At 44.3% G+C, this 16,174-nt stretch overlaps 1 protein-coding gene across 3 annotated transcripts in view; it reads right to left on the bottom strand.

The window, feature by feature from the left end:
• Nucleotides 1-11,176, bottom strand: part of Tmcc3 (transmembrane and coiled-coil domain family 3) — a 262,328-nt gene extending 251,152 nt beyond the window's left edge. For 2 of the 3 annotated variants that reach the window (XM_026784510.1, XM_026784508.1), the window contains exon 1: nt 10,812-10,918. The gene's annotated coding sequence lies outside the window, so the exon portion shown is untranslated. Of the gene's footprint in view, nt 1-10,811; nt 10,919-10,982 lie in introns of those variants that run through there. The other variant, XM_026784509.1, reaches the window with a different exon arrangement.
• Between the last annotated feature and the right edge of the window lie 4,998 nt (nt 11,177-16,174).

Raw genomic sequence — 16,174 nt, forward strand, 5'->3', positions numbered from 1 at the left:
GCTAGGAACCAAACCTGGGCCCTCTGCAAGAGCAACCCTGTCTCGAAAATCAAAAAAAAAAAAAAAAAGAAGGGTGCATGATCACTCCTGGCATCAATGGCATGACTCTTTCACAGATGATACTGATCAAACTATTTGAATTAGAAAAGGATGCATATGTATGTATGCATATGTATAAGATTTATGTACATAATGCATATGTTGTGGTTTATAGTTTAAAGATGTGAAAAATATAGTAAAGTATTATTTATTATAAAAAATCTGGTTTAGAGTCAGTGAACTATATTCTTAAAATGAGCCAATATCACAGTATATAATTCATTCTTTAATAAGTGTATTTAAATGTTTTAATTTAAAAAATTGTAGCTGGTCAGGCATGGTGGTTAGATCCCAGCTATTCAGGAAGCTAAGTTGAGAGATTCAAGAACATATACATATATATGTATCTGTGTATACATACACCATGAAAGGACTTGGGGGCATATATATGCTAAACTCTGATAGAAGGTACTCAGAGATCTCTATGGACATTAGATATCTGTTTTAGAATGTTTGATTGAAATGTAATTTACACAGTTGACACACACAAATCTCAACTATAAGGTTCAATGCCAACGTGTGTCGGCCAGCATATATGCCCAAGGGAGCCACACTTACCAAGAAGGAATCCATTTCCACCATCCTATAGGTCTCCCTCGTTCCTCTACCCAGTCCATCTCCTTCAACCATCAGTTTTTATTCCTATAGCTTTATATGAATGTTTTCTATCTTAGAATTTGACATAAACAGAATTAGAGTTTGTATTCATTTGTGCCTCACTTGAGATCTATTCGTGTTCAGGCACACCTTTTCTCCCCTTTTTATGGTGGAGTTTATCACATTTTATAAAAATATTCCTGCTTGTCTTAGTATTTTCATATCATATTAATTTCTTCAAGAATCCCATCCATACATATGGGTTATTTTCATCTTACATTTATTCTTCGAGAATCCCATTCATACATATGAATTTTAATACATAGGAATTTTGATGCATATGCCCTCCCCACTCTTAAGTACTGAAACCTACCCCAATACACACTTCCTCCAACTTCATTTCTTCTCTGTAACCCACTACATCCAGTTAGTGCTACTCATGTGTGCACGGGCATAGGGCCACTCACCAGAGCATAGACAACCTACTGGGGATCACATCCTTAAAGGGAAGTGAATTTCCTTTCCCCAGCATCTATCACCTGCCAAAAGCTCCTTAGCGAAGGGTGGAGCCTCGTTCTGTCATGGTCTTTGGCCGTTAACCTCAGCTGCTATAAGTTCATGAGTACAATGGCCCTGTTTCATCCACAGGAGAGTTTTTGCAATAGTCTTCCCCTACTTTGGCTCTTACAGCCTTGCTGTCCCCTCTTGTGATATTTCCTGGGCCCTGGTGTGTCGTGTGGTGTGGTGTGTGTGTGTGTGTGTGTGTGTTATGAATGCTCCATTTAAGGCTCAGCTCTCCCAGCCTCTTCTTAAGCAGTGTACTTTGACTAGCTGTGGGTCTCTGCATTAACCATGGTCCATGACAAAAAGCATCTTGTCTGATGGGGGCTCAGAGCTGAACTAATCTATGGGTATAAACACAAAGACTTAGCAAAATAGCAGTACTGAATCTTCTCTTCCCAGCCTATGATCTTTGAAGTCACAAGTTTGGGGCAGGTTTGTAGAATCAGGCATGAATATCTCCTGTGGTGAGCCTTAAATCTAACCAGAAAGTAGGTGTTTACACCTACAACCTCCGTGCCACTGTTGTACTAGCCGATCTATCTTGGTAGGCTGCTTCCACTCCTAACTATTGTGAATAGGGCAGCAAAGACCATGGAGGTGCAGCTATCTCTAGAGTATGACTAGAGTTCTTGGAGTATTTGCCCAGAAGTGTAAAGACCGGGTAACATGGCAATTCTACTTTTAGCTTCCTGAGAAACTTCACACTGATTTCCATAGTGGCTGCACTAGCTTGCACTCCCACAAACAGCAGTAAGTGTTCCCTCTTCCCCCATCCCTGCATCGCGGTCATTGGTTCTCTTGATCTTAGCTATTCTGACTGGGGTAAAGGAAATCTCAAAGTAGTTTCAATCTCCATTTCCCTGGTGACTAAGGATGTGGACACTTCTAAAATTAATTTCTTAGTCACTTGTGTTTCTTCTTTCGAAAACTCTCTGTCCACTTTCACAGCCAGTTCCTTTTGGCTTTCTTCTTTCTTTTTTTTTTTTTTTTTTTTTTTTTTGGTTTTTCAAGACAGGGTTTCTCTGTAGCTTGGGTCCTGGAACACTAGCTCTTGTAGACCAGCCTGGCCTCAAACGCACAGAGATCCGCCTGTCTTTGCCTCCCAAGTGCTGGGATTAAAGGCGTGTGCCACCACAGCTCAGCTGTTTGCTGTCTTGATGTTTAATTTTTTAAAAAGATTTTTGTGTGTTCTCGACACTAAATCTTTGTCAGGTGTATAAATGACAAAGATGCTCTTCCATTCTTTAGACTTTCTCCTCAGTCAGCTAACGGTTTCCTTTGCTCTACAGAAACTTTGTCATTTCAAGATGTCCTATTATTGATTGTTGATCTTATTTCCTGCGTGTCTGGGTTCTCTTGGGAAAGCCCATTCTGAGACTGTGTCCTGTAGTGTACTCCCTTCTCTTACCTCTAAGTTTCCCATCTAACAGTGAGGTCTGCGATTCTTTTGGAATTGATTTGCACACAGCGTGAGAGAATAGGATCAAGTTTCACTCAATACCCACCCTTCCCCGCACTACTTGTGGAAGATGCTGTCTTCTCTCCAATGTATAATTTTTGTCGTCTTTGTCAAAAATCAGGTGGCTGAAGGCGCACGGGGTTATATGTAGATCTTAAGTGCTATTCCCCTAATCCACATGTCCGATTTTTGTGTGGATACCGGATGCCATGCTGTTTTTTCTACTACAGTGCTCTGTGGCATAACTTGAAGTCTGGTTTAGCGCTGCCTCTAACAGCATGTCTGCTGTTCGGAATCATTTTTCACTCTCCAGGGTCTTGCATACTTCCAGGCGAACTTTAAGATTATTCGTTCAGCGCATGTGAGAAAGTGTTCTGGAATTCTTCCAAGGATCGCTTTTGCTAGTCTGGCCACCTTCACAATAGTAACCTGACCGTCCATGAGCACTGGAGTCTCGCCATCGCCTGGTGTCCTTCACACTTTTCCCCCCCTTTCGTAGCTAAGAGTTTCCAGTGCATATGTCTTCCGCTTCCTTGTTTGGGTTTAGTCCAGGGCATCTTACGTTAAGCTGGTGGGAATGGAGTCATTCCCCTGATTCATTTCAAAGTCTGTTGAGACCGGCTTTGTGTCCTCATATATGATCTGTACTGGAGAAGGTTCCATGGACTGCTGAGAAAAAGGGGTACTCGTCAGTGTTCTGTGTTTCTACAGATGTTTGTTAGATCCGTTCCACCAACCATGTCGTTTGATTCTAATACTTTCTTATAATTTTTCAGGCTGATTTTACTTTACGTGCATGGATGCTTTTCCTGAATGTACATGTGTGCGTCACATGCATGCCCAGTGCCCACAGAGGTCAAACGAGGACATCAGATCCCCAGAGCTAGAGTGATGGATGATTATGAGCCACCATGTGGGTACCAGGAGTCAAATCTCAGTCCTCTACAAGGGCAGCGAGTAGTCTTAATTGCTGAGCCATCTTTCCCGTACATAACTCTAGTACTTCTTACTAAATTTGTGTCCAATTGATCTGTCTAATAGCGAGAATTGAGTCCTGAGATCACTATGATTCAGTGTTGAAGTTAATGTGACTTTAAATCTAGTACCACTTTATTTATTTACTTATTTATTTATTGGTTTGAGATTTTCTTGAGACAAGTTCTCATTATGTGCTCTGGCTGTCCTAGAACTCACTATGTAGACCAAGCTGTCCTCGAACTCATGAAGATCCACCTGCCTCGGAGTAAAGGTGTATGCCACTATGCCCAGCTAAATCTAGCACTATTTTAAATGAAATTAGATGAGCCTGGGTTTGTTGCATACGTATTTAGAATTGTAATTTCCTCTTGATGGACTGTCTTCTTGATCGACATGCAGTGACCCTCTATCCCTCTTCTGACTAGGTTTGGTTTGGGGGTCTGTTTTGTTAGACATTAGGATAGCAACAACACATGCTTGTTTGGTGGTTCCATTTGCTTGCAATACCTTTTCCACCCTTTGACCATAAGATAGTGTTTATCTTGAATAACGAGGTGTAATTCTTGAAGGAAGCAAAAAGGATTCTGCTTTCCAGTCAAGCCTACTGCTAGACTGTGTCTTTTTTCTTTTGCCTTCAATTATGGCAGACAATTTTTGCAGTTATATGAGACCGGCTGACAGCTGTGATCTTTCCGAAGTTGAAATGCATCATTCTAAACTCTATTCTTGCTCCTATGACTTTGGAAAAAGCCAGCAGTTATTCTGATGGGCCTGCCTTTATAGGTGACCTGACCTATCTCTCCTGCAGCTTACAATATACCTTCTCTGCTCCGCTTCACTGGGACATGTTTTAACTGGAATATGATGTGGAGTTTCTTATCTGGCTCTGTCTGTCTGATGTTCTGTGTGTTTCTTATGTCTGGTCCATTTCTCTTTCCTAGGATGAAATTTTATTAAAAATATTCTCTATGCCTCACTTTCTTCTATGTCCTCCATTAGTAAACTTCACCTTTGTATGTTATCCTAAAGTTCTTGCATGTTCTGTTGCTATGTTTTAAAAAAAAACTGTCATTGACTTTTACTGAAGGATCCAATGTCTCTATTTTGCCTTCAAATCCTGATGTTCTGTCTTCCACAGGGCCCATTACTGGTAAGGCTTTCCACTGAATGTTTTTATTTGCCCTACTGTGTTTTACATTTTCCTTATCATCTTGGTTTGAGTTTTCTTCAGTATTTCTGTATCTTTATTTCTAATTTCATTTTATGAATTGGCTTCTTTATTTCATACAGCGGGAAAAAATTTTTGTTCTTCGGGAAAAAATTATCCTTCTGAACTCTGCATCTGTAATTTTACGTAAGTCATTTTCTCCAGGTAATGCTATGATGGGGCTGGTAATTTCTGGAGGAGCCATGTTGCCTTGGGTTGTCATGTGATCTGTTTTTGCTGGAGTCTGGCCATCTGAAGTTATACTGTTTATTGAGATTGTTGTTGGTGGTGGTGGTATTGGAGCTATTCTTTCGAGGGTGCCGCTCTTCTTTCAAGTGGAGGGATGTGCAGAGTTCAGGAGTTACTAGACTATAGTGTAATGGTGGTGTGTTCTTCTATTAGCCTGCTGTCCCGGGAGCCCAGGTTGCATCCCCAGTCCATTCCTATGAGTTGTGTACGGTCTGCAGTAACAGTCTTAATTTAGCAGTTTAACGCACTCTGATAACACAGTAGCCGACGACTGCAAGAGACACTTAGTAAGTATCGATTGTTTTAGGGAGAAAAAAAAAAAGCTCTCTTAGTACTGTTTATTCTAAAATGTTCATTCTTGTGGGCAGGAGTGGAAAGGAAAAGAAGCAAGCCCTGATAGACTAGATATCTGTACTGGGTTGCCAGTGGGCAATGGAGTCGGGAGACTTACACAGGAGCAGTAATAATTAAGGCAAGGGGAAAATGGGGACCTGTTCAGGTTTTGCCTAACAGTAGACCTAAAAGAGATGACAAAGGCATGTACCCCAATATCATAAATTAAAAAAAAAAAAAAACACCCCATCCATTTTTTTCAAGTGTCTCGCCTCAGTTGCACGGGAGGCTCAGTGGCTGGAATCTTGCTAGAATTGAGATGATTGAAATGGAAAAACCTTTGGTAAGAAGATTGGAATTTTACATTTTCTGTGCGCTGTGACTTTCGGTCTAAATCACAGCTGCCAGGGATGGAGGCCCCCCGTGAGTTCCCCAGTGGCTTCCCTGGAGCACGAGACTCAATTTCAGGCACCCAGCACCCAGCGCGGTGTTTTTCTTGTAGCATAAGCATCAAGAGCACAGACTTTGGTGCCAAAATGCTTCCTTCAAGACCCCGCTGTCTAGTGCTAGGCAACAGCCCACTAGTCGTCCAGTAGCTAGCTTCCTTGCCGGAAAATGAGAATAGAATAGCACCAAGTTCATAGTTTTGTTGTGAGGATTAAGTGCTGAAGTACACGTTGAGTGACTGGCGTAAAAGCCCTGCAAACATTGGCTGCAAAAATCCACCCCCCCCCCAACAAACACACACCTGGATGAGTCCATTTTGTGTTGGTGAATTATTGGTCACCACTATTTTTACAAAAAACCTTCCACAGAATTGCTGAGCGAATATCTGCATTCTTATTGCTCTACATATCTAGGGACGCAGAAATCGGCGCGAAACAGAACAGAGCTGACCACATAGTGTTAAAACCCAAGAATTCACCACAGCTTACCACAGACCGACACCAGAGCTCGCACACTGGATTTGAACCCATGCAGTTAGTGTCCCGAGATCAAGTTCTGAGCCTCTGAGAAATAAGTAGCCCATCGTCCCGTCTTTCCCTTTAGGGGAAAGGAATCCCTGGGTCGCGAGGAAGAAACCACAACAAAAGGATGTGGCAAAGACAAAGGAAGAAAGTATAAACAAAACAAGGTCAGGCTTCCAGCTTCTTAACTTAGAAGACGGAAAGTGACAGGTATCCCTTTAGAACCCCGGCGGCAGCCATGGAAAGAAGCCACCGTCTTTGAGGGCACTTTGCTTTGAATTCAGCAGGCCGGGTAGAAATCAAAATCGCCTCTAAGAACTTCAAAGGTCTGACAAGCCACTCAGATCCAAATATGAAGCAGAAATGACAGGCATAAAGAAAGCTGCCTAGTACAGCAAGGCACGGATTGAGCTCTGGAATCAGACCGTCTGCTGCTCAAGCCCTTGCTCGGCTCTGGCCTGTGTTATCTGTAAAACAGGAGTAAGAAAATCCTAGGAAAAACAGGGGCAGATGCGCTGTCATTGGTGGAACCATAAATTGGTTCGGTCTCTACAGAGGCAATTTGGTAAGACTGCACTGTCATTTGCTTAATTAAATAACCTTACACGGCACTAAAAATTGCACCAAAAGTGTATTGTCCCAGGTACTGTGCAAATATTCGCTCAGCAATTCTGTGGAAGGATTTTTGTAAAAATAGTGGTGACCAATAATTCACCAACACAAAATGGACTCATCCAGGTGTGTGTTTGTTGGGGGGGGGGGGAATTTTGTTTCATTTGTTTCATTTTTTGTATGTTTTTGTCTTATTTGTTTTGATTTTTGTTTTTTTGTTTTGTCTTTGTCTTATTTTAGAGAGGTTGGAAGGGAACATGAAGTTGGGTGGGTGCCGAGGTGAGGAGGATCTAAGCGGAGTTGGGAGAGGGGAAAGAAAATGATCAAAATACATCTTATGAAAAAATTACACTAAAAATGATGGCGATGAGACTCGGTCACTGTGTCCTTGTCATTGGAGAGTTCCCATAGCTGATTCTGAGCATGGCCTTGTGATTTGCTTTGTCCAACAGCAAACAAACACAAGCAGCAGTCTGTACAGTGCTGTGTTGTCCCTGGGAGCTGCACACCCACAAGTCAAGCAATTAACACCTCAAGGCCACCTCTTGAAGAAGCCATAACTCATCTCCTGGAGTCTGAGTGGTCACCTGCCACCCAGATGAAGTTCCCAGATTCTAACTCACACATAGAAGGTCATCCTAAACTGTCCACCTTTCAGTTGACCAATGCACTGACCACAGAAGCATGAAGAAACACAACAGAGATCCCTGGGTGAGCTAGATGAATAGAGCCATTGAGTTGAGCCAACCCACAGACGTGAGTTAAGCAAAAATGGTTCTTACTTGACGTTCTAAGTTTTAGGGGTGACTTGTTATGCAATGCAACTAAACTTACTCATATAATCCTCCCAGGTAGCTACTATTATTCTTCCTATTTTGCAAAGGAGACAAATGAGGCTCAGAGGAGGGTTCCTTGCACAACTTGTAAGAAGTGCAAAGACTCAACCCCATGCAACCAGTGCTTTTAATGTCTATCATGCTTCTTTTTGGCCTATAAAAATACAAGCATTTATGCCAAACGAACAAAAATTAATCATACATAAAAGATCTTACATACATGCAAAAACAAGTGTATACAAGACTATTCACTGAAGCATTAAAGAGTATTTAAAAAAACAATTCTAATGCTGTATGGCCATGTGAAGACACCCGTATGCAACTATTTTATAAAGCTATAAATACTGAACTTGTAGACAGTAGGAAATAGCGAGATGCAAGAGAGTATACTTACATGCATCTATTTGTGTATTAAAAAGGGAAAAAATAACAATACATAACTGTTTGTCTATACATAGATTATTTCTGGAAGGACACAAGTAGTGGACTTTGCATCAGTTACATGGGGAGGGAACCCATTGGTTGGGTACTATAAATAGAAGGGATGGTTTTCATTGTAAACCTGTTTTATAGTATTTGCGTTTATGCCATGCGAATGTATCAGCTATTAAATTTCAACTGAAAGGGTTGTTATGAAAACGGAGACAGTAGAGGCCTGGAACAAAGAAAGCACTCGCTTAGTAGCAGCACCATTGTGACTCCTTTTCTACATCTGCTTCTAACGCCTCCCAGCAAACAGAAATTTACAGCAGCCTCTGCTTTCAAACTCCTGGCTTTGCACAGAAAAATAAATAAATAAATAAAAGATGTTGGATTCGGAAGTAAACAGCAAAACATTAGCTCCATGGGGAGAGGCTCGTGATGATGAGGCCATGCACTTTTTTTTTTACTGGGGCTGGTGACTGGCAGGGTGGCATGCACGTGCCAGCTTTATGCCCTGGTCCATTCAGGTTGCTACAACAAAATACCACAGGCTGGCTAGCTTATAAACAGCAGAAAGCAGGCGAATTCCACAATCAAGTTCCCCGATGGGTTCAGAGTTTGCTAAAGGCCTCTTCTCTGGCTCACAGGCTCCTTCTCCCCTCGTTCCCTATGTCCTCACACATCACTGAGGAGGGAGGGCTATTGTCTGGGGCCTTTGGAGTCCTGACATCATTTGTAAGGGCTGTCTTCCTGATCAGTCTCTTCTCAGAGCTCTTACCTCTTAATACCAACATCCTGAGGATTAGAAATCCGACCCGGGTTTAAAGTGAAGAGGCACAGCCATTTAGGCCGCATACTTCCACTTAGAGAAACCCGGTACTGGGCATCTTCAGAACGTTCCCACTGTACATTCCCAGGCAGCTTCACCTTCATGCAAGAACACAAAATGAAAGCAGTTCTTTTTTCATCTTAATAGGGCGTCTTCTTTCTCTCCACGGATACAGAGCTCTGGGCTATCTTGTTCTCCACTGGGCTCTTGGAGCTTAGAACTAAGTCTGTACATAGCAGGTGCTTAGAATGTCTCTCACCATGGGGGAAGGGATAAAATGCAGACGACTGATTTCTAGCCCCAGAGGTTGCTTTAAAGGGAAGTAGAGGCAAAGGGTTTGCAATTCTAGACAACACCTATATCTCTTTCATCCCAAGACAGGGAGCATGCAATTCACATTTTAATAGACTCTGGCCAACACCCTCCATCTCCAGATCTTGACGCCCCCTCTAAAACACCCTGCTTCAAGCCTGCACCCCGTCCCAGCAGTGTTGTGCCTTAGTTACACTCTGGGACTAACAGTAAAAAGTTCCCGACCTCTGAATCTGGAGTTCCAGCAAGGAACGCCACTAAGGGCCGGTTGCTCCACACCAATGGCAGGCGTGCCAACCTGGCTGAAATCCTGTTTGCCCCAGAAACACCTGAGCAGGCTTGGATCTGCTCCAAAGACGAAGCCAGGTAAGTTTCCATGCCGGCTTCACCCACAGATTTCCAGAGGCAACGGGTACTGGTTGTGTTCACTCTCTGTGCCCTCGGAATAATCTACTCCCCAACAGGCAGGCAGGCAGACAGACAGACAGACACACACACACACACACACACACACACACACACACAAAGCCTGCTTAATTCTAGCACCATTCCAAAAGCAACAACAAACAATACTAAACAGTAAAACGAAATAAATAAAATTTTTAAAAAAAATCTGAACAGAGTACTCTTTGAAACATCCCGTCAAGCAGGAGGCAGAAATCACGGAAAGAACCACTCAGATGACAAAACCAATAGGCGACTACATCATACCTTATGATAAATCAACCCCAAACTCCAACACCCCCCCCCCCCGCCAAAAAAAAAAGCATAGGCCGTAGGAGCAAAGAGGCTCACTCTGGTTTTTGTTGTTTTTGTGGGTTTTGTGGGGTTTTTTTGGGGGGGCAGGGGTGCTTGTTTGTTTTCTTTTTGCATGTTCAGAAAATGCTCACCCGTTCCTTCCTTAGCACCTAACTGGTCACCAAGGTTAGGTGGTCCAGGAGAGTGTTGGAGGGTACCTAGCAGGTTTCCCCCTAGACATGCATTGCCTTGAGGCAGCCTCCACCCTAAAGTCAGAATCAAGCGCACACTGGGCAGAATCAAGGCAGGTTAGCTGTGGTTGTCCTGGGATCCTCCCGCTCTCAGGGGGCTGCCTACAGGGCGCCCCTGCTGTTGAGCTTTTCCATTTTCATTTTCATCTTTGCAGGAAGAGCTCCAGCGGGAGATGGGCAGGGTGAGCTCAGAGCCCATTACACCTGCTGCCTAGCAGGCTGCAGCTGGGCCCGCTTTAGGAACTTCGCAGAGAGCTGGGCTAAGCCCACCCCTCCCGGTCCCGCACTCGAAGGGTGGGGGGACCACCGGTTCGCGCCCTCCCTGCCGCTAATCCCCTACCGCGACTCGGACTTACTGTTCCCACCCGCCTCCTTTGGGCGGGCGCCGAGGAAGCCCAACCGACGCCGGCAAAGTTTCCTTGGCTCGCGGGGGCCACGGGCCCAGACTTCGGGGTCGCGGGCCACAACACCATCTCGCCCCGACCACCCCCACCCTTCCCGCGCTCGCCCGGGGCGAGCACACTCACCCTCCGCACGCTGCTGGCCGGGCGGGGTTCACCGGGAGTCCGCCACACGCGTGCGCCGCGGCCGCAGCCGGGACCGGGACGGGCGGGGCCCGCCAGGCTGAGGGGTGACAGTGGCGGTGGTGGTTGGGGCTGCGTTTCCCGCGCACACCCGGCTCTTCTTGCATCGGCCCTCGCCTCGGCCTGGAGTTAGTTCTTTTCTGCCTTGGGTCCCCAGTGCTCCCCGGGCGCCCAGCGGGGAGAAAGTTCCAGCTGCGCGCGGGGCGTCTGCGGGTGCTGATTGTGAGAGAGAGAGTGACGAGCGGGGGCAGCGATGCACTACCTCCAAAGTACCTCTGTTTTCCCATCCCACGCCAAAGCCACGCTTCTGGCAGTTCCTATACTAAAGGTTCCCATGTTTGGGGAGTCCTGAGTGTTCATTCGCCTTTAGCGGGGGCTCGAGGAAGCTGAAAGTTGAGTAGGAAACGCAGGATTAGCTCAGGGCTGGAGGAACAACCACGGAGTGCAGTTTAGAAGGTCTGGTCCCCTCCAGGAGAAGGAGCTCTGTAGAAGGCAGTCCCCACCTCCAAGCCTGCAAACCAGTCTACCTGCATGCAAAACTGTCTCTAAACACACAGCCTCCCATCTCCACCCGAAATTCTCAAATCACTCCAAAGTCATCCTTAAATGCTAAAATGGGGTGTGGGGTGAATGAGGCGCAGTTCTCCGACCCTGAAAAGACTGCACACCTGTGAACTAGGAAACCATAGGAACCAAGTCTCCCAGACCGAGGGGGCAGGATGGACTTCTGCTTTGACTGCAAGCAAAGTAAAGCAAACAGGGCAGAATTCAAGGCCGTTCAAATTCCATAGCGAACAAACAGGCCTCATTTGCCAAAGGACCCTTTGAAAAGGCTCGCAAAGATGCTTGCGTTCCCAGAGCCTGCCGTGACAGGTAAACAGGGGGGCAGCGGTGAGAACGCAAAGGCTCGTGCTGGGTAAACATCTCTGATGAATGTTTCAGCTTTCACATTGCCTGGATGCCGCATCGTCTGACAAATCCCGACTAATCGCTGCTGTCAAAGAAGTGCCGTTATAATTTTCTAGCATTGATAGACTGTCAGTAGCACATAGAGACCATATCACACAGACTAAGTACCCTAATGATCTAATAAATAAAACCGTTTTGTCTGTATTTCTCTCTGGTATTTACCTGCAAAGATAAGGGAGGAATGACTGATGTCTGGCGAGAGAATAAAGAAAGGAAATAAATGAAGCCTGCTACTTCCCTTTTTACTTTATTTTATGATCTGCCTACGGTGGATGTTTTCTCCCCCCTTGGTCTGAATTTCATCATATTGTTCTTTGATGTTTGCCTTTGGGGAAATAATAACAATTTTAGTAAGTGTACTTACTTATGAGCCATGTGCTTTATCTGTTATCGCTTGCAATCCACGAAGCCATTAACTATGATTTTATGGCTTTATACTTGGAGAAGGTAGATAATTTACCCCAAGTCACGCAGCCTGCCGATGGCAAAGCCAGGATTTTAACTGAGTCTGCCCACTCACTCCCAGGAAGCACCCCTTCTGCGCGCCGGATCGTGCAAAGGGTGCCACAGTGGGAAAGGGTCCGTGGAAGCAAAACTGGAGCTCTCGTGATTGGTCAGGTTACCGCTCTCATCACCGTGGCTTGGTTTCTTCATCTATTCTGTTAAAACGTGGACCAAAGTGATGTCCAGAAAGGAGCTTCATGACCGACCTGCTGTGCAAAAGATAATCTCATGATTGGCGTCTCACAGTCATAAAATAGAAATAGCATTGGTTTGTATGTCAGCCTACAGCCTCTTTTTGAAAAAAAAGATTTCAGTTTGCATTTGTGTGCGGTCTTGTGGTACAGTTTAGGGGTGTGAGTCACCGCACTTGGTGGCTGGAAACTGAACTCGGTCCTCTGTAGCAGCAGCAAGCCCTCAGTGAGCCTCTTGTTCCAATGTGTCTTCCTTCAGTGCGACCTACAACACTGGCTCCCTTCCCTTCCTAAACAATGTCCACTGCTTTATCAATGTGATCTCTAATCCAACTCATAGTAATTCTTGCTCAACAAGTAACACCCCTAGTGTGCAGGAGGTAACTATTTTTCACTAAATAATTACTTTGGCAATCTTCAAGCATTCGTTATGTGAATAATTTTTTAAATGTTTTAAGTTTGCAAACCAGGTAATGGGTTTCATTATTACATTTTCATACATAAATGTCAATGAACTTTGTTTTTATTTGCCTTCCTCCCTCAGTACCCTCTCTTATCGCCTCTTCTTCCATTTTGCGGGTTCTCTTTCTCCAGGTCAAATAGTTCCCCCTTTTGACTTTTACATCACATGTGTTCCATTACCCCTCACTCCTCCTTCCCCTAAGCCTTGTTCTCCCCCTCAAGTCTCTTTTCTACTTCTGTGATGTACAACACACACACACACACACACACACACACACACACACACACACACAGATTCATATCCAGAGTCTCTATGGGAGAGAAAAATGTATTGTTTATCTTTCTAACTATTTTATTTAGTTTGACATCACTTCTACCTACATCTATTTTCCTGATTTTTTTTTTTTCCAGACAGGATCCCAGTGTAGTACTGGCTGGCCTGGGACTCATTACGTAGACCAGACTGGCCTTGTATTCTGCCTCCCAGTCCTGGGAATGAAGGTACATGCCATGACACCTGCTTCATTTTTCTTTATGGCTAGATAAAATTTCTTGGTATCAATGCTTCATTCTGCTTGCCCTTTCATGTGTTGATAGGCACATAGGCATGCTCCATTCCTTATCTACTGTGCGTTGTGCAGCAATAGACATGGATGTGCAAGCGTGTCTGCAGTGTGCTGACATGGAGTCCTTACGTGTATGCCCTAGAATGGCGGTAGCTAGCTCATATGTGAGTTCTACTCGAATTCTGAGGCACCTCCACACGGACTTCCAACCAGCAGTGAAGGGGTTCCTCCTGGTGTCTCCACCACTTGCCATTAGTTTTCCAACGTTGTTCATTCTGACCAGGGTGAAATAGACTCTCAGCGCAATTTAAATTTGTATTTCCCCCATGGCTAATGATTTTGAATGCTTTTTTTTCAAATTTTTATTGCACAGTTGTATTTCTTCTTTGGAGAAATGTCTCCTGCATTCTTTAACCTTTGCACTAATTGAATGGTTTTTGATGCTTGATTTTTTTAAGTTCTCTATACATCCTAGGTATTAATCTTATGTCTGATGTAGAGTTGACAGAGATTGTCCTCCTCCCGTTCTAATGTTGACGCTTTAGTGATGTTTTCTTTGCTGTGCAAAAAAATTGTCAGTTTCCCGTAATCCTATTTGTAAATTCTTGGAATGGTTTCTGGAGCGACTAGAGTTCTTTGGAATTTTCTCGCCTCTATCTTTATCTTGAAGCATTTCCTGTATGTTCTCCTCTTGGGGTTTCCGGGTCTCAAGCCTCACATTAAAAGTCTTTATTAGCTGCTTTTCTGCTGCTGCGGTGAAACGCTGCGGCCAAGGCAGTTGATGCAGGAGTTTATTTGGGGGTATGGTTTCAGAGGGTTGGAGCCCAGGGTGGTGGAGGGGACGCAGCAGGAGGCAAGGCACGGTGACTGTTGCAGAAGCCGAGGCAGACAGAGTGAACTGGACCGGAATCTTGAAATTCTGCCTTCAGAGGCACACCTCCTCCAACAAGGCCACACCTCTTAAAGCACCAACTGGGAACCCATGTTCAAGTGGGGCAGCTCTGTCGAGCAACTAACTATAAGGTCGCTGATCCATTTGAATGAATTGCTTTGTAGACAGAATAGATTAGCCAGTTTTCCTGCCACTGTTTTTTTTTAATTTTATTTATTTATTTATTTATTTATTTAGGATTTCTGCCTCCTCCCCGCCACTTCCCCTCCCCCTCCCCGATCAAGTCCCTCTCCCTCATCAGCTTGAAGAGCAATCAGGGTTCCCTGACCTGTGGGAAGTCCAAGGACCACCCACCTCCTGCCACTGTTGTTAAAGAGGTCATCCTCTGTCCAACAGCTATTTTGACACATTTGTAGAAAACTAGGTGACTGGACCTCTGTGTGTTTATTCCTAGGTCCTCTGTTCCATTGGTGTACATATCTTTTGGCGACAGTACCATGAGTTTTGCTACTATGGCTCTGCAGTACAGTTTAAGGTCAGGTAGTGGGTCCTATCTCCAGCACTGCTTTCTGCTCAGAAATGTTTCAGCTAGTCAGAATCTTTTGTGCTTCTCTATGAACTTTTTAATTTTTCCTAGTTCTGTGAAGAATATAATTAGAATTCTAATATGATTGTGTGGCATTGATAGAGTGAAGCATGATTAATAAAAACTCAGAGAGAGAGAAATTGGGGGTTCAACCTGAAGATCTAAAAATCAAAGCAGCCAGCCACTGGCTCTTACCTCAGTCTGAAAATGGTGATCCTGCCATCAGGAATCTCAGAATGAGACTGTGCCTGAGAGCTGTTTCCTCCCATTTTATAATCCTCTCTAGGGTTAGGATTAAAGGCATGCACCACTGGGATTAAAGGCATGCACCGCCCGGTTCCTATTCCTCTCCAGTGCTAGGAGTAAAGGCATGCACCACTGGGATTAAAGGCATGCACCGCCTTGTTGCTATGGCAACAAGTGTAGCTACTGGGATTAAAGGTGTGTGTTAACATTGCCTGGTAGTAAGGCTGACCAGTGGGGCTGTTTTACCCTCTGATCTTCAGGCAAGCTTTATTTATTAAAATACAAGTGAAATTCCACTACAATAGAGTATTTGTTTTATTTTGCTTTGGTTTTTCAAGAGAGGGTTTCTCTGTGTAAGAGCTCTGACTATCCTGGAACTTGCTTTGTAGACCAAGCTGGCCTCAAACTCATAGAGATCTACCTGCCTCTGGCTCCTGAGTGTTGGGATGAAAACATGCACCAACACTGCCCAGCTGACTATTTTTTATAAAAACCATTTTCACAGTGTTGGTTCTGTCAATCATGACTGTGGGCGGGCTTTCCACATACTAGTGTCTTTTCCCACTTTTCATTGTCTTAAAGGTTTTATTAGATGGTTCTTATTCTGAAAACTTTTACACTTCCTTCCGAAACCACTACAATTATTCAGCTCTACCAAATAAATGTCATTCCATCACTTACTAACAGAACACATCTATGGAAATCTTCATGCTTCCACT

The sequence above is a fragment of the Microtus ochrogaster genome, chromosome 24 (genome assembly GCF_000317375.1).
Source record: "Microtus ochrogaster isolate Prairie Vole_2 chromosome 24, MicOch1.0, whole genome shotgun sequence".
NCBI lineage: Eukaryota > Metazoa > Chordata > Mammalia > Rodentia > Cricetidae > Microtus > Microtus ochrogaster.